This window comes from Macrotis lagotis, chromosome 2 (genome assembly GCF_037893015.1).
Source record: "Macrotis lagotis isolate mMagLag1 chromosome 2, bilby.v1.9.chrom.fasta, whole genome shotgun sequence".
Taxonomy (NCBI): Eukaryota; Metazoa; Chordata; class Mammalia; order Peramelemorphia; family Peramelidae; genus Macrotis; species Macrotis lagotis.
In genome coordinates, this window is record NC_133659.1 from 127,201,876 (window position 1) to 127,222,708 (window position 20,833).

Below are 20,833 nucleotides of genomic sequence, written 5' to 3' on the forward strand. Positions count from 1 at the left end.
AGTGCAATATCATTATAAAGTGTCAAAACATTTCTTAGAAGTAAAAATATTACTGGATACTATTATAGAAGTACTGGTATTTTTAAAATCGTGAAAGAGTTTGAGCATATTATTGATCATTTTTGTTTGTTCAGTCATTTTCAGTCACGTTGGACTCCTTATTTGGGTATTTCTTGGCAAAGATACTGGAAAGGTTTGCCATTTCCTTCTCCAGCTCACTTTACAGATGAGGAAATTGAAGCAAACATGATTAGGTTAAGGGACTTGTCCAGGGTCACATAGCTGGTAAGTATCTGAGGTTAGATTTGAACTCATGAAGATGAATCTTTCTAACTTCAAGCCTAGCTTTCTCTCCATTGCATCATGTAGCTGCCTGACAAAACTTAATAAAAGCCATAAGAATTTGAAGTTCACCATGTCAATGAACCATTCTCTTAGACTGAGTGGACATACCTACATTTGCTTCTGAAGTTTGCTCCTCCAGGAAACTTATCAGTGCCTTGGTTACTGCCATCTCTTTGACTAGGGAAGTCCATTTTCAGACGCTCTTCTCTCAAGCTGTAAGTATAAAGACCAGAATTCTACATGTCTCTGCCTGAAGGCCTCCTTGGGGAAGGAAATGGCAAACCACTCCAGTATCTTTGCCAATTCCAGTATCTGCCAAGAAGACTCTGAATGGTGTCATGAAGAATCAGACATGTCTGATAACAATTGCTCTAAGGTTGCCATTTCTAGTTCCTTAGGTGGGGAGGACCAATGTCTATCATCTAAGGTGAAAAGGAAGTTCAAAGATGCTGAAAAGTACTGTCATCCTTCTTCTTTGGACCCTAGTGATGGATGAGTCCTCTGTCAAGTATCTGCTCTCCTGGGTTCCAGATGCTCACTGATCTTGAAGGCTGCTCCAGTTGCTTGGACTCAAGAGTTCTGTATTGGGTTAGCAAGATATATTGTGTATATGCACTAATTCTTCATGAATCATATTTTTTGTTTGTAAACATCTGAAGATTATTCTCTGAGTGGGAGAGAATCCCTCTCAGATGTTTATAAACAAAAATATTTCATCAAATTAATTAGGAAATTCGTCAAATTGATCAGGTACTTTTCTGATCAAAGACAACCTGTGAAAAATACTTTCTGAGTCTGTAAGTATTTACAGAGTGGAGAGAAACTAGGGAGTTTATAAACTAAGCAGAAGACAATAAAATATTTTGGTAACAGAAACACTTTCAGACATATATACCTGAGGCAATTTTTTCCTCCCTTCAAAGAGTTAGACAAGGCATTGAAGAAAAGGCAACCTGTAACCTTGACAGCAATCAATCACTAGGATTATTTATATAGAAAACTTCTCTTTTTAATGGAAAAAAACATGCTCTGAAGGGAAGATTGCAATCTAAATTTTCCATCAATAGACACTTCCATCCCAAGCTATAAAATTGTTGTCTTTTTTAATAAGTAGGTATAAGTTCACTCTGGTTTCAGTACAATGTCGAACTTTGGATGTTGACATTACCAAACGATGAAGAGAAGTGTAGTTCAGGGACTGAATTCTCAATAGGAAGGGAAAAAAACTCTTGTTTTTCCAACTTCCTTAGAATTCATTATTGCTTTTACTAAAAGTAGGAGTAAGGAAGACCTAGGTTTGAATCCTGCCCCTGATAGCTACTAGCTTATGATATGAACATTCAGCATCTCAGCTTCTCTCTATCACAAACTTCAGCTTCCTCATCTCTAAAATCAGAACAACAATTCCTATAATATTTACCTCTCAGGGTTGTAAGAGTCAAATAATGTATGTAAAATGCTTTGCAAATCTTAAAAGATCTACATAAATTTCAACTATAATCATTAATATATAATGTTGAATCACATATAATTTATTTGATTTATTAATAATGATGATGATCACATTCCCTTACACGTATATAATTATAGCAATTTAAGATTTGAAAACCACTTTACTTGCAGCATTTTATTGGTTTCTCACAGAAATCCTTCATGGGAGTCAGTCAACAAGCATTTATTAAGGATGTATTATGTCCCAAGAATTAATGTGTTATTATCCCTATTTTACAAGTAAAGAAATAAAAACTATTTAAAGGTTTGAGGCTTTAGGAGATCAGACAGCTAGTAAATGGAGGACCCAGGACTCCCCAGTTACACAAATAACAATGAGGCAGAGTTCTTCCTTGGAACCATCCTGGTCTATGAGGGCAGCAAAAGGAGAAACAACTCAACCCCACCTCCACCCCTAGACACACGAACTTACAAAAATACTTTTATACTTCAATTAATTGGTGATCTCATCCATGTGGATAATGGCTTCACCTGTACAAATTGAAACCTATCCAAGTCCTATTAAAAACCTTAAAAAAACAAACAAAAAACCAAAACCACCACCCCAACATTTTAGGCATTCTAATGTGGATTTTCTGACTTCCATAACAAAGAATGATTTTAGTCATGAATTGAGAATGACCAAAATCAAGCTATGTTTCTGTGCTTCCATTAAGTTTGTGAAATGCTCACCATGTTAAAGGAAGTTCTGGAAGGATAAATGAGAATTACAATGGAGGTTAATAATAACAATAAGAACAATAACAATAATTAATTATAATTAATAATAATAATAAATAACCAATCCCCTTCTGAGCCTCTTTTCCCCACTCCTCAAACTGTTGGTTCATGCCTTGCCAGATTTTTCAGAGGATTGAGGAAAGTTTCTTCATTAGAAATAAGACATTTTCACTGATTTTTTAGTTACCAGAAGGTTTGATGGAAAATCTGCTTAGTGAACTGGATAGTACAGACAACCAGCAAATCATATATGTGCTCGGTTTGGCATTCTACTGAGGACAGGAACTGTATATCTAAATATTGTTTCTTATCTATTTAATATAATTTTACCCTGCAGGGTCGAGTTCAAAGTTAAGAACATTTCCTGGGACAGATTTCTGGTTTTGTTTCCCTGTGACTCCTGGGGAGGAGTTTTGAATAATTCAGAGAACAGTACTTGAGCCAGACACCTGAGGTGGCAGTCTACTTCAGGCACTCACAGCCCTTTCATTAGACTGTCAGAGCCCCTCTAGCCACTAGAGGGAATTCCAAGGCTGGACAAGCCACAGCTTTCCCATCAGTCACTTTTTTTCTTTTGAGTTCTGTTGGAAGGTAAAGGTAGCTTTACCTTCCTTAGCAATCTATCTTTTCCTGGCCCTTGTCTAGAAATTGAATATTAATATTTAAAAGCGTGGCCCCACCCATTGGAAAAATTTACTCTCTCAACCTGTTTCTCTTTTTTTGAGATATACAACCAATGAATCACGACAGTTTTTAGGGGCTTGATATTAAAACAACCGAGCTTCCCTACATTCATGGAGATGGATGTTGCTATCTGTCTATCCTGTCTTCTCCTTTCCTTTCTTCCCAGGTGTTTAGTGAAAAGGGGGGGAAGTTTCTCTGCAAGCTTAAGGGACCCAGAGAATAAGGATAAAGGAAAGGCTTTCTGCCATTCCTCAGGGACAAAGAAATAGAGAGATAGTTATCAACTGTCTCTCTCTCTCTCTCTCTCTCTCTCTCTCTCTCTCTCTCCATACATATGTATATACAGAATGTATACATATATATGTACAGAATAGAATATATATTTCATATAGATTCTTTCTTTACAAGGGATTATGTGCTGTGTCAGATTTCTTTCTTTTAGAGAGAAGCCTATCAATGACTAGTCTTTTACATCTGACAAAACCTTTAGAAGTAATTCCCATAATCCAAGTGATTCTTTCCCAACAAATGAGTTACAGAAGAAATAGTTTCATTATTGTATAATTCCATTAAATTGTCAATAAAATAGGGAGATTGAACAATATATAGAATATGATAAAGAACATCCAAAAAATCTCTAACATTAACAACAAACTTCCTGGAAAGGGACACATATTTGTGGACAATCCACACATAGGTTAAATATTTAAGGATATATATTTAAAAATTTTAAAGTATGCAAATTAAAGTGATAGGCTAGAAATATAAACCACAATGAAGCAATATCAGACTACTAATATTCCAGAATATTTAGAAAAATGAAATCTTATAAACATGGTTGCTGTTCAGCTGTGTCCAACTCTTTGTGATCCTACTGAAGTTTTTTTGGCAAAGGTACTAGAGTGATTTGCCATTTTCTCCTCCAGTTCATTTTATAAATGTGGACCTGAGGCAAAAAGGGTTAAATGATTTATCCCAGGTCACACAGCTGATTTGATGCCAGATTTGAACTTGGGAAGATGAGTCTTTCTGACTTCAGGCACAACACTCTATCCATTGTGCTAGCTGCCTGTTCATTTGAATGTTATGTTCCTAGAATTGTCAAATAAGACCGTAAGAATTAGAAAAAAATGGGGGCGGCTAGGTGGCATAGTGGATAAAGCACTGGCCTTGGAGTCAGGAGTACCCGGGTTCAAATCCGGTCACAGACACTTAATAATTACCGAGCTGTGTGGCCTTGGGCAAGCCACTTAACCCTGTTTGCCTTGCAAAAAAAAAAAACCCTAAAAAAAGAATTAGAAAAAAATGAAAGTGAAAAATAACTACAAGTCCACAAGAAATCAACAACAAGACCAGCAACTGACATCACTAGACACACATAGCTAAGTTAGATCCAACATAATGTGATGGATTTTAAACTAGAAAAATATTCAACCCACCAGAAGGAATATAGAATTCATTCACTAAGGAACATTAATCCATACAATAATCCATATTGCCATGGACTTTTCATACAGGAAAAGAGACTATCAGAATAATTAAAATATAATATGTACAAAATTAAATGGTAAAGTCAGTACATTTTCTGAAATCAAAAAGGAGATATATGAATATACTAAGACTTTAAAACAGAGAAACATATTTACTTTTAAGAAACTCCATAAATAATAAACCTCCCACACATATCACATTATCTGTCTAACAACATACATGTGTCTAATAAGCGTACAAAACAATTCACAGCTCTCTGATCAATATAAATTAATTGCTAACAAAATGAGGGAAAGCTTCAGAACACTGTATTGACTAACTCAATAAATATTTAGAATAGATATTTCAAAGAAACTGAATGAAAGGAATAAAAGGGGAGGATGGCAGAGCAAAGAAATCTCAAAGTAAAACTGTCATGTTTGATAAAGAAGAAATAAAAGATAAACTTACAAAGTAAAGTTAAAAATTTTTGTTTAGAGAATATTTTCTTGGATTAAAAATGGAAATAATATAGATAAAACTTTTTTCCCTTTCTGACAGAATAACTGACCAACCAAAAATTATAACTCTAAATGTAGTTTTAAACTCTCATCAAAATGAAAAGTCACATAATGCAAAAACAAAAAGAAAAATGAAAACTGAATTCAGTTCCCTCAGTTTTCAGCTGGAGAAATTTAAGCCAATTAGGTTAATTGCCATTTCCAAAGTCACACAGTTAAATATTTCATTTTTCTATATACTTGCATATCCTGTATCAAGTCTTTTCTGATTTTACCAGTTAGTTTTTCCTTCCAACCCAAACTAATTTTTGCTTATTTCTGTGCATGTGGTATTCCCCTGCCCTTCCCCTCCTAGATTATAAGCTCCTAGAGAGAAGGAACTTTGCCTTTGTATTCCTAGTTGTGTATGATAGGTTTCATGAGTTGAATTACTAAGGGAAAAGGAGATTATTTGGATCACTAGCTGGTGAATAGAGAGAGATAATGTGGAAACAAGTATTATATGTAAAAAATATTTTTCTACAGGTAGTCATAGACTAGGAAACTACCCTTACAGAGACAGGGAAAGACCATTACCTTCTCCCACCTCCATCCCTTCCCCTCTCAAACAAGTAGTAAAGATTTCTTTTTTTTAAACCCCACCTTTTTAACCTTTTTAATTTCACACATTTCTCCATATCTTCCTTATGTTACTTTCCTGCCACCCCATTTTCTTCTCTCTTAAATTTAAAGCTCCTCACAACCTTTCCTCTATCTTATCTTTCCATTCCTTCTGCTTTTCTCCTTGTCTTTTACTTTCTCCTGGCTTTATTCCTGACTCTCCAGACTTCTCTGCCATGTCCTTTTAGTCTTCTTACCCTGGAGGACCCTTCTGACCATGTAATAACCCCCCTTCCACTTGCTTTGATAGTTGAGCTCCTTTTGTAACCTTCATTTTGAAGAACTATCCAGAACAGTGTTCACTCTTCTTCTGTTTCTGATTCTCTGTACTTTACCCCATCCTTCTCTTTTTAGATCCTGTTTGTGTGTTGTTTTTCTATTTTCTTGTTAACCAACTTATCAACCGACTCTAGCAATAATTTGACTTCTTGTTGTTCCTTAATATCTTGCCACTGTCTTTTCAATGACTGTCTCCTATGTCTGGAATAAATTCTCTCTGAGAACACTCAGTTTCCCTTTCTTTTTTTTCAAATTGTTTTATTTTTTTTTTACTGAACAAAGCTCTATTTTTTCTTCCTTCCCACCTCCCCCCATTGAAAACAAATAAAGTCCTTGTAACAAATACATATAATCGAACAAATTAGATGACTATATTGGTCATATCCAAAAACAGTCATTCTCTGCCATCATTTCTGTCAGGAGAATAGACTTAAATAAAGCCTTTAACAAAATCTCTCATGCTCTTGTGGACAAAGCTGTTGTGATGTAGGCTATATGATGGCACAGTTATGTGGGTTTCAAACAACTTGAAAACTGAACTAAAATAATAACAAGTATTTGTTCAACATTAGTTTTATGGAAGTCTTTAGTGGATACTATGTTATTTAGCATTTTTATTAATAGTATATGGCAAGTCATTCCCCAGTTGATAAATGGGCAAAGAAATAGGAAGAGTTTTCAAGTGAGGAAATTTAAGTTATATAGAATCATACGAAAAAATGATCCAAATCATTACTGCGGAGAGAAATACAAATTAAAACAACTATGAGTTTATGCCTCATACCTATCAGATTAACTAAGATGACAAAAAGGGAAGATGGTCAATGTTGGAGAGATTATAGGAATATTGGGACATTGATACATTGCTGGTGGAGTTGTGAACTGATCCAGCCTTTCTGGAGAGCAATATGAAACCATCCCCAAAGAGCAATAAAACCATTCATACCCTTTGACATAGCAATTCCAATTCTAGGTCTATATCCAGAAGAAATCATAAAAATGGGAAAAATCCCACATGTTCTGAAATGTTTATAGCAGCTCTTTTTATAGAGGCAAAGAGTTGGAAATTGAGGTGATGCCCATCAATTGGGAAATGGCTGAACAAGTTATGGTACATGAATATTATGGAATACTATTGTTCTGGAATACTATTGTTCTATAAGAAACCATAAATGGTTGGACTCCAGAGAAGTATGGAATGAGTTACAGGATCTGATGCTGAGTGAAGGGGGCAGAACCAAGAGAACAGTGTACACATTAACAACAACATTGTGAGTTGTTCCATCTTGATGGATGCAGTTCCTCTGAGCAGTTCAAAGAGCCAGGACGACCCTGGAAGACCTGTTAAGGACAATGCTATTGCCATCCAGAGGAAGCAAAATAAAACAAAGCAAAACAAAAAAAAACCCCTTCAGAATCTGAAGAAACACTATATTCACTTTTTAAAAATTTATGTATTTCTTTTCTATCTCATGGTTTTCTTTCTTTTCCCTTAATCATAATTCCTCAAACCAAAAATGACTAATCTATAAACATGTAAACACAAATGTGTATGTACATTATTTACCAGACTGAGGGGAAGGCGGGGGAGTAGGATGGTGGAAGGAAATTATGTAACAAAAATATGCATATGGAAAAATATTTATATGCATGTGGAAAAACTTTCATATCATTTAATTGGAAAAATAAAATAGCAATTGAAAAAATAATAGTGTGTGGTGTCAGAAAACTTTGGAAAGACATATGAACTGATACAGACTGAAACAAGCAGAACCAGGAGAACAATTATACAAAGATGACAAAATGTGTCAGGAAAACAACTTTGAGAAGTCTTAGGGTTGGTAAGTAGAGAAATGGATAGCTCTCTGGTTCTGAAGTCAGGAAGTTTTGAGTTCCAATCCTGCCTCAGACACTTAATAGCTAAATGACCCTGGGCAAGTTATTTAGTATCTCTCAGCCTCAGTTTTCTCATCTACAAAAAAAGAGATATTGTTGTGAAGATCAAATGATTATCTCATTATATATATATATATATATATATATATATATATACACATATATATATATGTATTATCTATTTATAAAAGTTTTTACAAATCTTTAAGAGCTACTAGGCTCATAATCAACAATCATTACCTGATCAATGAAAAGACTGACCATAATTTCAGAGGATTCTTGATAAAATATATAGATATTTGGTTTGGCTAAGCAAACCCTTGTTACAAGAGTTTTCTTTTTCTGTTTTTTTTTTTTTTTTTTTTTAGGTTTTTGCAAGGCAAACAGGGTTAAGTGGCTTGCCCAAGGCCACACAGCTAGGTAATTATTAAGTGTCTGAGACCGGATTTGAACCCAGGTACTCCTGACTCCAGGGCTGGTGCTTTATCCACTATGCCACCTAGCCGCCCCCTGTTTTCTTTTTCAAAGGGATGATGGAAGGAGAAAGTGGATTTTTGTAAATCAGTAGAAATAAAATTCAAAACCAAACCAAAAAATTGTTGGGGTTTTTTTTAATCAACAAATTTGGCTGAAGCCATAGTGAGTATACAGATAAAATTTTCAAGTGACACAAAGCTAAGAAGAGTAGCTAAAATGTTGAATGACAGTTTGGAGAGAGGCAGCAAAACTGTTCTATATTATACGAGAAAGAAAGACAGTCCTAATGACTTTCTCCTTTCATGTGTTCTAAATACTTTTTTGGGGGGCAGGGGGGAAGAGGGGAAGGAACTCCGAGGGAAGAGAGGAAGAGAGCAAGGTGGCATAATGGACAGAATGCTATGCTTGGAGATAGGAAGACTTCATTTTTCTGAGTTCAAATCCGACCCCAGAGGCTTATTAGTTGTGTGACTTTGGGTGGGAAGTCTCCTAACCCCATTTGCCTCAGTTTTCTCATCTGTGAAATGACCTAGAGAAGGAAATGGCAAACCACTCCAGTATCTCTGCCAAGAAAACCCCAAATGGGATCATGGAGAGTCATACATGACTGAACAACAACTTGCTTCTTTTGAAGACTGGAGAGAGAGAAGTTCAAAGAACTATTCTTGGAGTCTGAAAGTCAGAATGTAAAATAGTTCTCCCTCTTCAACTTCCCACCCTGAAAATGTATTTGATGTATTTAACCAGGATGAAAATTCACTGAGGGACCTTGAAACTGCAGAGGGAAATAGGGCTTTTGCTGCTAATTCTCTACACCATCTTTCTTGATGTAATTAAATTGATGTGTTGGAGAGCCAGATTTCAGGAACAACACTGAAAGGGCTGTAAAAAGCTGTTCCAAATTAGGTTGCTGGTTTTTTTTTAAAAAACCTTGAGGTAAGTTTTATTCCCATTCTTGAATAATTTTCTCACCCAGAAAAAAAGGGTCTCCTGTTGTTTTGGGGCTATTTTTTAAAATATGGTTCAGTTAATTTGGTCAGAAAGGAGTTAGAGCATTTGTACTCTGAGGCTTTAAAAACTGATTAGAAGGAGGCGTGAGGCAGAATCCTTTCGAGTCCCAGGAGATACTGTAGTTGACTCTTCTATTTTTCTTAATACTGGATTTGAGCCTAGATTCAGCCTAGATTGGTTGGACATTAGGCTTGAAAATCAGAACTTTTCTCTAATCTTAACACAAGTGGCTGGGGAGGCAGAGTAATATGGCAGGGAAAAAAATCATTGGATTTGGAGTTAGAGTTTTGTTTAGTCATATCCTATTCTTTGTGACCCTATTTGGGATTTTTTTTTTTGGCTAAGATATTGATTTGTCACTTCTTTCTCCAGCTCATTTTACAGATGAGGAAACTGAGGGAAACAGGGTGAAATGACTTGCCCAAGATTGCACAGCTAGTTTCTGAGGCCAGATTTGATTTGAAGAAGATGAATCTTAATCTCTCTTCAAATCCCACCTTTGGGACTTAATACCTATGAAGTCACTGAATCTTTCTGAGCCTGTTTTCTCATCAGAAAAATGGGGAGGTTGCCCTTAGATGGCTTCTAAGTTCCACTTTCACTTTTAAATTTGTGATTTAGAGATGCTAATATCCTAAATCTATTAAAATGAAATTGGATTAATAAATATAAAGTCTGGTTCAAATGATGTTCTTTGTAATCTTAGTCTCAAAGCCCACTGGGGGTAGAATTCTTTCCTCAATGGTAGAGATAAATTAGTCTCCTTGAAGAGCCAGGAAGAGTTGAAGTGTTTCACTCTCTCCCTTTCCTGCTTCAAGCTTTCTTCAGGTTGAGTTTTGAGTTTCCAGCTTCAAGAGGGAAGGTAGAAAATGCCAATCCCACTTCAGGTTGCTGAAGATAAAGGCTGTGATAAGATATGAGAAGAGCTGGTGGTCTCTATCACATCCTCTCCCCAATGTGAGATTGTAGAGACTATGGGTTGAGATCTAGAATTCTCGGGGGTGGGGTGGAGGGGTGTGTGTGTGTGTGTGTGTGTGTGTGTGTGTGTGTGTGTGTGTGTGTGTGTGTGTGTGTGTGTTTTCTGATTTCTGTTTTGCTACCAATTTGGATAAATGCCTTTTCTTGGCCAAGTGCTATGTGTGTTCATTGTGAAACTGGTTTGGGTTTTAGAACTTGCAATCCTGTTTCTTCCCAGTAATGAAAAGCAATCACAAGTTAATTTGGATCTGATTATATCTGATAGATATAATTTTAGCCTCTCTCTAAGGAGCCTCTGGCTATTACCTTCTGTTTTGCCTCTCTGTCAGGGATTAAACTTTCCTTTAGAGAAAGGTGTAGGAAAGAGAAGTTAGAGATGATTCTTCTGCCTCCCTTTAAGCAACCCAAGCTTCTTCGCTCCATGCAGGGACAACCCTAACTACATGGGGACCCCAACACGAATGGTGGGAGGGGCTCCTCTACATGTAAGTGTGAACTGGGTTAGCCTTTGGAGCATTCTTAGTTTTTTTTTTTGTTTTTTGTTTTTTTTTTTTGCTTTGAATCTTCCTTAGATTGGCTGCTTACATCTTTAAAACTGGCAAGACAGAGCTGCTGGGCCTTTTTCCTACCTTCTCTCTGCTTTGACTCCTAATGTGAAGTCTATGAACTGATGAAAGGAAGACTGCTGCTCTCTTTTTCCTGGCTCAGAGACGTGGTCACCGTGGTGTTTCTTTCTGCTTTGTGTTCTTTTTTTTTAAGTTTCAGGTGCCTGAGATGATCCCTGCTGACCAGATGTTTGAGGCAGGGAGATACCAGGCAGGATGATGGCATGGGGCTGCAGCTGTTCAGGCCAGCCTGAAAGTCCAGAGAAGCCAGAATGAGGGGACTGGAGGCTGAAAGGGTGTGTGGATGTTGAAATGGACTTGTGCTCTAGAGGAATTGAACTTAACTGTGGGCTTGAGGTGGGGCAAAGAAGAAAAGGATTATACTTTCCATGTGTTGTTGGGGTGGAGTAAGTTTATATGTTCATGATTAACCTTTTGAAGTGAATATTCTTTTGTAAAAACTTTGTGTGTGTGTGTCTGTGTGTGTGTGTGTGTGTGTGTGTGTGTGTGTGTGTGTGTGTGTGTGTGTTTTAAGCACAAAACTGGAGAAGAATAACTAAATAACAGTTCATCTGAAAAGACTGGTTGGTGGTAGTGGTGATTTGAAGTATAATAGTATAAATCAACAACAGGACATGATAGCAAAAAAAATCCCAACAACAATTTCATCCTTGGCTGCACAGTGACCAATATGAGGGAAATAATAATTCCACTGTACTGTGCTTTTGTCTGGCCAGAGTTGAAATACTGTGCTCAGTTTCTAGTAATAATAGCTGATATTTATGATTCTGTGTGTTCCCTAAGACTCTAGAGGTTCTGGGTCTTCTGGAAGCTCATCAACTCCCATGGGTTTAATTACTACTTCTTTGTAGATGATTCCCAAATTTTCAAATCCAGCTCTAATCTCATACTGAATTCCAGTCATGTACCAATAAAATGCCATTGGACATCTCCACCTTGATATCTACAGGTATGCTCAAACAACAATTTTCTTTCTTATAACTCATCCTCTAAACTTCTCTATTTCTGTTGTGTCATCACCATTCTTGCAAACTCAGGTTTGCAACCTCATATCTATCTTCCACTCTTCACTCTCACTTACCCTGATTGCCACATCCAATAAGTGGCCAAGACTTGTCAATTCTACTTTCTCAATGTTTCTCAGATCTATTCCGTTCTCATTCTCTCTCCTCTTCTCCACTCTCTACCTTTAGTCCCCCCCCCCCCCCCACCTCTACCCCACTAGCCCTAGATCTTTGAAGGGACTACATTTCACTTTTTTTTTTTGCTAACATCTAGCACACTGTCTTGCACATGGAAGGCACTTTTAACAAGTTTATTGAATGAATTTTCTTATTGGATTCTTACAACAATACTATGAGGATAGCTAGAATGGTTATTCCATTTTAAAATCATTTTTGGAAATGCTCATTTAAAACAACTTTGAGAGTTAGTTCACAAAATTAGGACATTGGTCTTATTCATCTTTTGATAGGGCGAGAAAATGGATTTGTCATATGGTGCTCATTTATATTAATCAGTGACCATAAACAATTTTTGGCTACTGTCCCAAATTTGAATATGTCTTCAAATAATGAAGCCAACTAGGATATTCAAAAGAATGTGTTGCAAGGCCCTGAAGGCATTCCCTTTTTGAGTTATGACACATCATGGGAATAGGTACATAGCTTACTAAAGTGATTTCTTTTTTAGGTTTTTTTTGCAAGGCAAGGGTTAAATGGCTTACCCAAGGCCACACAGCCAGGTAATTATTAAGTGTCTGAGGTCACATTTGAACTCAGGTACTCCTGATTCCAGGGCCGGTGCTCTATCTACTTCGCCACCTAGCCGCCCCCTGAAGTGATATTTTAAAGAGACAATATTTACTTTTCCATCTCCTTGCCTCAGTGACTGCACAGATTGTCAGAATATTCTTCCCCTCTTGAAATTCTTAGTTTCCTGATTCTAAGTCCAGTGCTCCATCCACTGCACCATCTGCCTACTTTAAGTAAAATTAACAAAACTAATAATTATAATGAATGATGATATTAAAATTAATAACAGTGACTAACAGTACAGTGAAGGTGATGATGGGAAGGAGAGCAATGAGAAAGCATGTGAATTCCCCTGGAGGGATAGGAAAAGAAAGAAGAGGCTGGGATTGACAGAAAGGGAGTGAAACTCTGGTAGAGGAGACTTGTAAAGGATGAAGCAAAAGAGAGAGAAGCAAACCTAAAGGACAGCTGCTGACATTTTCACTTGCTGTCTCCTCTGCCTAGAACACTCCCCCCCCCTCATTTAGGTCTCCTAACTTCTCTATCTTCCTTAGAATCTCTGCTAAAATCCTACATTCTCTAAGAATCCTCAGTGTTAATGCCTCCCCTATGAGATTGTTCCCTCATTTATTCTATGTAAGTCTTATTGGTACCGAGTTTGTAGATTGTCTCCCTCATTAGACTGTTAGCTCCATGAAGGCAAGCATTGTCTCTTACCTTTTTTTAAAATTTCCCCAGCTCTTAGCTCAATGTCTGGCTCCCATAGGTTCTTAAAGAATTATAATTGATCAGAAGTGCATGAAACCTTTCATATCTCTCTATTTAAAAAACATTCAGAAATCTATTTTTTTTCCTCCCCTTAATCCATGTATTTTTTTTTTAATTTAGGGCAATGGGATTAAATGACATGCTCAAGGTCACACAGCTAGGTGATTATGGATTTGAACTCGTTGGATTTGAACTTGTGTCCACCTGATTAGAGGGCTGGTACTCTATCCACTGCCAACCCAGCTGCCCCCCATGCATTCTAATATACCAAAGTACCTTTCTAAACTTGGTGCTACCACATTTGGGGAAGGCTACTGATAATCTAGAAAACATCTGGAGGAGGGCAACCAGGACAGAAAAGGGCCTCCTGTCTAGGCCATAGAAGAATGGTTGAAGATACTGAGGTTAATGGAGAAAGGAGAACTGGGGTGTGGGTGGGCAGGTATGACAATCCTCTTCAAGTATTTAAAGGGCTATTCTTTAGAGAGGTACTAGACTTGTTTTGCTTGATCCTGGTGGTCAGGATTGGGAGCACATGGTGAAAGACTGGCTTGATATATGGAAATAATAATCATAAATAATTATTTTGACATGAGTACTATCTATATTATTTATCTATCATCTATATTTGATGTAATTAATATATTAAATATAATGTAATATTTTATATGTATATTTGAGATAATCTAGATCTAATATATACTATTATATACAATATTAGTTATATAATATGAAAGTATAGTATTTTATAATATAGTATTATATCACTAACATAAATATATTAATATGGGATATAATAGATTATATAAACTGTAGGCATACAATATGATATATAATAATATAATGGGATATATTATCTTTAATATAGATAAGTTATATAGGGTACTTATTATTACTTCTACAAATCAAGCCTGAATTTTCCACCAATTGCTCCCAACCCTGACCTCTGGGTCGAAGCAAAGCAAGTCTAATATCTCTGTCAAGTAATAGCTCTTCAAATACTTGAAAGTGGTTATCATTCCTAACCACCTCATCCTCAGTTCCTTTAATATATTACATATTAGATTACACATGTCTTAAATATATTACATATATTAAATCTATATTACTTTACATATTTACATACACATTACATATATAGCATACAAAATAAAGATACTAAATTATAGTTTAAGTATATAATTTATTTCTGGGGAAGGATGTTAACTGTCTTCACGTATTTAAAGGGCTGTTGCTCTGGAGCAGTACTACTAGACGTCTCTCTTTGCCCCAGAGGTCAGATTTAGAGAAAAATGAGTGGAAGTAGTATAAAGAATATAATATATATAACATACATAATGACATAATAACTGTGATGTAACTAATATCTATATTACTCTATTGGCTGTATATATGCCTATTTGAGATAATTGAGATCTAACCTATACTGTTATATAGCAATATACAGTACATTAGTTATATAATAGGAAAGTATAGTGTTTTATAATAGAGTACATATATATTGTCTTGTACTATATACTATATACTATCTCACAGATGCCTTTAATACATCTTGATTTTCATGTATGTAAATATATCATAATACATTTAAAACATAATCTAGGCAATGACCTCATTTCCCTGTGGCGCACCTCTGCTATAAGAGCATCGCCGTGGGCGCCTCCAAAGCGCTACCAGAGCCGGGCAGCCGCCCGCCTCCTCTCTTCCCCCGGGCCTCAAAGGCCGGGCAGCGGAGGATGCGGCTGAGGTGAAGCGGCCGGCGCAGGTGCTGGAGGCCTCGCCCGGGCCCTCCGCGGTCTAAGGTTGCGGGGGGGCGGGGAGCGGAGGAAGGAAAGAGTCCCATTGTTTGTGGCTTTCGGGCTGAGTCCTGACTCCGCCCCCTCCCGGTCTTCCTCGGGCTCGCGCCCCGCCCCGCCCCGCCCCCCGAGAGGGCGCGTCCGGGGCTCCCGGAGGATGCCGAGAGCCGGCTAGTGGCGGCGGTGACGTAACGTGCCCTCTGGGAATGGGGCCGCGGGCCGGGGAGGCGGCGGAGGCGGGACTTCCTGTCCCACGCGGCGGCACTTTCCGCCTGGAGCCGGAAGCGCGGGTCCCCGCGGGTGTTTGGGGCCCCCGGGCGGCTGGGAAGAGCCGGTGAGCTGCCCGGAGCGCGGTCCCTCCCCGGAGGAGCCGGAGCGGCTGTCTCCCGAGACAGGGGCGCTCGGCCAGACCGCCGGCCCGGTGACGCGGGAGGGCCCGGGGGGTCGGAGGTGAGGCGCTGGGGAGATGCCGGGGTCTGGGGGGCCGGGGCTCCCGGGGAGGGAGAGGAGCGGGGGCTCGGGGAATCCCCGGGAGGGCGGGCCGGGCCGGGGCCGGGCTGGAGGGAGGCATCGCGGAGAGCAGCCCGGGAGGGCGGGCACGGGGCGAGGGGGGCGCCAGGCGGAGTTCCCTCGGGGAGCCCCCGAGGCCGCCGCCACCTCCGCCGCCGCGGCCGCGGGGCCTGGCCCGGGCGCCCACCCCCGGCCGCCTCCCGGGCCGTTGACGCTGTTTATTGATACGGGTGTTTTTCTGTGTGAATTCCAGGGACAGATTTTCCAAACCCACTGAAGACTTTTGAACTCTTCTCCGCCGGGTCTAATTAATAGAACTACTTCCGCCGCCGCCCGCACCCAGACCCATTCCATGCAAAATCCCCTTCAGTCGGCACCCAGATTCCCACGCGATTTGTTGTGGTTTTGTTTTGTTGTTGCTTAACGAAAGTGTCTTCGCAAAGAAATTAAGAAAGTGAGTCCGACCCTTGTAGTCATGGTACATTGTTTTAGGTTTTTTTTGCAAGGCATTGGGGTTAAGCGATCTGTCCCCAAGGCCACACAGCTAGGTCATCATGAAGTGTCTGAGGCTGGATTTGAACTCAGGTACTCCTGATTCCTGCGCCACCTAGCCTCCCCTAGATGGTTTTAAAATTTGACGTCAGAACCATATTTCTAGCCTCATATCTATATTCGAGGGTTTTATTTTAATTAAATTTCAGTCTTGTTGCATTCCTTTTTTTGTAATTTATTTCTAATCTTATTTATTTATCTGCATATTTATAGAGAGAGGCAGACCTGAATTCAAATATTGCTTCTGACACTGGAGTTATAAGTTGGGCCAGTCACTTAAACTCTCGATATCTTAGATATTGTCTAAGACCTCTATGTTGTTGAATAGGTATTGATCTGTACCTGGAAGGAGGAGTTTCCTCATAGGCAATTCTCTATACCACTGTAATTATAAGTCTGAATTGTACATACATACATACACACATGTAAACACATATATATATGTGTAGATATACATATATTCCATAAATATATACTCACTTAAATATAATTGTGAAATCAGACTCTGGCGATTGAGTAGCTATTAATTTGCTCAGAAATTTGCCAATTTTAGCTAGAAAGAGTCAGTATTTCTGTTAATAGTACAAATTGGTATTTGAAGATTGGCAGCAATTTTGCTTGCTTCAAGTGTTTGGCTTTTCAAGTATTTGCCTCTTTTACTCTGTAGGTGGTTTTTAGTTTGATTCAATAGCCTGACTCTTAACCTTTACATGTTAAGTAGAGAGCTATTTGTAGTTAACAGTGAAGTGCCTTGCCACCATTGTAATTACCTCAAAACACATCTCTAGGGTGGCCCTGAAGATTTATGTCTGAGTGAGATTTAAGAGTGTACCTGATCCTGATTTAGACATAGAACAAAACATTGGCATAAACCACTGCCACAGAATATAGACTTAGTACATAGAATGCTCCCCCCCCCCCCTTTGTCCTTTCTTTCTTTCCTTCTTTCTTTCAGGGGATGGGGTGAATAGATGAAAAATCCAGCAGTTCTCTAAAGTGTTTACATTAACTACCATATTCATTCTTAGATAGCTCTTAATTTTAATGGGTCCCTTCTCAAGTAGATAGGCCTTGATTTGATCTGTTCATCTGATAATCAAGGCTTGATTTTATTTTTCCATACAGTTTAGATTAAAAAATTTACCCAGCCCATTTTCCCTTCGTTTCTGGGAGAAAAGCACTTGAGAAAGCATTCACATCTTCAAATTTTAGTTCATGCTTGGAAGGAAGTTCTCGGAGCAGAAACACAAGAACATCTTCTTCTGGTGTAACAGTTTCTAGTAATGTATTTCAATTACCCTGCCTTCTGAATGATTAAGATTCTTTATCCTCTGTTATAATCACAGAATAAATTTAAAGCTTTCTTACCCGTCTCTGGATATATTGATTTCTGGTTTTACACATATTGTCTCTGAACATTAATTTTATTATAAATAGTCACTATAAATTTGTACACCTTGGGAAAAGGGGTTTTCCATGAGCCAGCACACAGTCCTCTATCCTTGGGTTGCCAAAGTAAAAAAAAAAAAACAACTTGCTAGAGAGAGGCCGGGATTAGTTTTCTCATCATCAGCTAGCTACCATACAGTTTGGGAGAAAATGACTTTAATTTCCTTGGTCCCAGCCTAGCTAGTTGAGCGTAACCACTGAGTGTAGAAAACCTTACTACTTGGGAGGGTGGTGTTCTGGCTTTTAGGTAGCCCATCAATCCATTTTGTTTGTACTAGGGCTATGCTTAGAGGTAAGCTTTGACACCTACTCATCTGGAGAATCCCAGAGTCATTATCTCCTGATGGTTGAAGTTGTTTAGCCTTGCTGTGTTGGGGTCAAACTCTGTAATTCCCAGCAGATTTCCCTACTTTGGGGTAGATTAGTGGACCCAAATCAGGGAATTGGTGTGGTCTAGCAGTAAGAATGTTGAATTGGGAATCATTAGAGGACTAGCTTCAAATTCTGCTTCTGACTCTTTGTGACTAAGGGCAAGTTACCTTTCTGAGCTAGTAAAACTGGGTTTTAAAATACCAGTTCCCCAGTGGTCTTTTGAGGATTAGTTGAATGAATGTATATCATCTCATAGATTTCAAACTATATAGAGGTCATGTAGTCCCACTCCCTCAATTTACAAATGAAACATGTACCAAGACAAGTAATGTCCCATGTCCAGGGGCACTCTGAAGTGCTATGTGAGTATTGGATTTTATTAATTTAAGTAACAAAACATTAAAATAGCCAGATTATGTAAAGTGGTATTATTTACATTTACATAAATTCTTTATTGAATAATAATGGGCTTATGGTATACCTATTACTTATGTAGGCTTGATTTTGAAATGGCACATAGTAGATGGATTATATTTGCAAATATAGATAGTAAACTGATCAAGCATAGTGTTCATTTAAAAAAATTAGTTGCCCATTTGTCATATTTAACAGACTTAATGCTGATAACTTCAGAAAGAATTTCTGATTGAAATTTTGTAGGAAGTAGTATTCAGTTTAGCTAGTTTTGGTTGGAGACTTCAAACTTGATCAAACTTGAGGAAGATTCTGAATGCTGAAGAACTATAGCATTTAAGATTGAGAATGATATTTGAAATTTTAGGACCAAATTGTGATTTTAGAGTAGCACAGATAAAAAGAGATTGAGAGCAAGGCTTGTTTGATGGATCAAAATAGTGATTAAAGGAAAGCTCTGAAAGGATGTGATGGCAAGACCTGGCATTAATGGGTTAACTGATTCAGTGGAGGCTTTGAGAAGGAATGACATGAACACAACAATAGTAAAGGCAAGTTGTGGTGGCACAAATATTTTGGTGAGAAAATAGAGCAACAAGCTAGTGAGAACATTTTCCTTTGTGAAATGAACAAGAGAAGGGTTGAAATGTTACCTTCATTAAAGTCTTTGATGCCTCCTTCTGGCATGGAAGTGGCCCAGGGTTCTTGAAGGCTATCCCATTGGAGTACAAGCTCTGGCAGGTCCCACCAAGTTGGAAAGATTCTAAGGCCAAAACCATGCATAGCTTGCACACCTGTTGTCTGAGGAACAGTCTTGATAAGCTAAGATATCTGTTGTCAAATTGGCCACAGTATGATGATGCTTGTGGCCACAGCAACTTTGAAGGACTTCTAAGTTAGAGGGGAATTTTTGGTAGCTGGAGTGCCCACACTGATTAAAATATGGACTTTTGAAATGGTGGGGTTTGTATCAAAAGCTAGTTAGTGAAGGACACTATCCTAGAGCTGCACATGAAAGAATGAACACTGTATTCAAGGAACAGTAAATAGAGTAATTTATTTTGAACAAATGATTCTTGTAGAGGAGTAGAAGATTAGAGGTATGGTAGAATTATAAAAGGGAACTGAATATCAAATTAATTTGACTACAGAATACTTGGGTTTGGATCATATAAGACATCTAAATGTAGGCCTTATGGAGGCGTTCAATTACTCCTAGGATAAAAGGATATTAATAAACATTTTGAGAAAATAGAAGAAACTATATATACTAATTGCCCCATGTAAATAGTTTTGATACTAAATCAGTGAATATTGCCTACACCTCTAAAATGAGAAAAAATACATAGACTTTTAGCGGTAGCTTAGAGTAGGGGATGGAATACTGGACTTGAAGTCAGGAGAACTTTGGACTAAAATCTGGTTTTTAATATATTAGATGAGTGGTTCTGGGCCATGTGAGACATAAACTCTATGTTCCTCCAGCAACATCCTAGGATTCATTAATCTTAAGTTATAAAGTTGCAGAGAAAAAAAGGGAATTCCTGTACTCATAATCCCCCACATTACAGACCTAGTTCCCAGCTGACTTGAATGGGCACATATTTTCATACAAAATATATTGCAAAAAAATTTTTTCCCCAATTCAAATAAAGATATTCATTTTAAAATAGTTTCTCTTTTTCGTGGTTATTTTCATTGCCATTCAATCTGTAATAAGAATACAACTACAGATTGCGTTCAGGTGCTTATATGAACTAGATATTGGGGGAGAGGATGGCCTACATTGAGAGCCATATGATATATTACTTTCATGTTTACATTTTATCATTAGCATCAATTTTCTTAGGGAATCTTTACATTCATCACATATAAACTAGGTTTTTGAAGAACTTAATTTGAAAATACTCCTACAGACACAGAAGACATTGAAGACTTGAGCTGGCAAAAAATATGACAAAGCAGTTTTATGAAGATATTTTTCTTCCATTGGGCAGAATAGATTTAAGAGCTGGAAAGCAGGGAAACCAATTAGGTAA

The 20,833-nt window shown here is 38.0% G+C and overlaps 1 protein-coding gene across 13 annotated transcripts in view; it reads left to right on the top strand.

Annotated features, from left to right (window-relative positions):
- Positions 1 to 15,747: 15,747 nt before the first annotated feature.
- DISP1 (dispatched RND transporter family member 1) overlaps positions 15,748 to 20,833 on the top strand; it is a 242,376-nt gene continuing 237,290 nt past the window's right edge. For 12 of the 13 annotated variants that reach the window (XM_074222737.1, XM_074222748.1, XM_074222750.1 and 9 more), the window contains exons 1-2: positions 15,861 to 15,947; positions 16,261 to 16,461. The gene's annotated coding sequence lies outside the window, so the exon portion shown is untranslated. Of the gene's footprint in view, positions 15,948 to 16,260; positions 16,462 to 20,833 lie in introns of all 13 variants that reach the window. The other variant, XM_074222762.1, reaches the window with a different exon arrangement.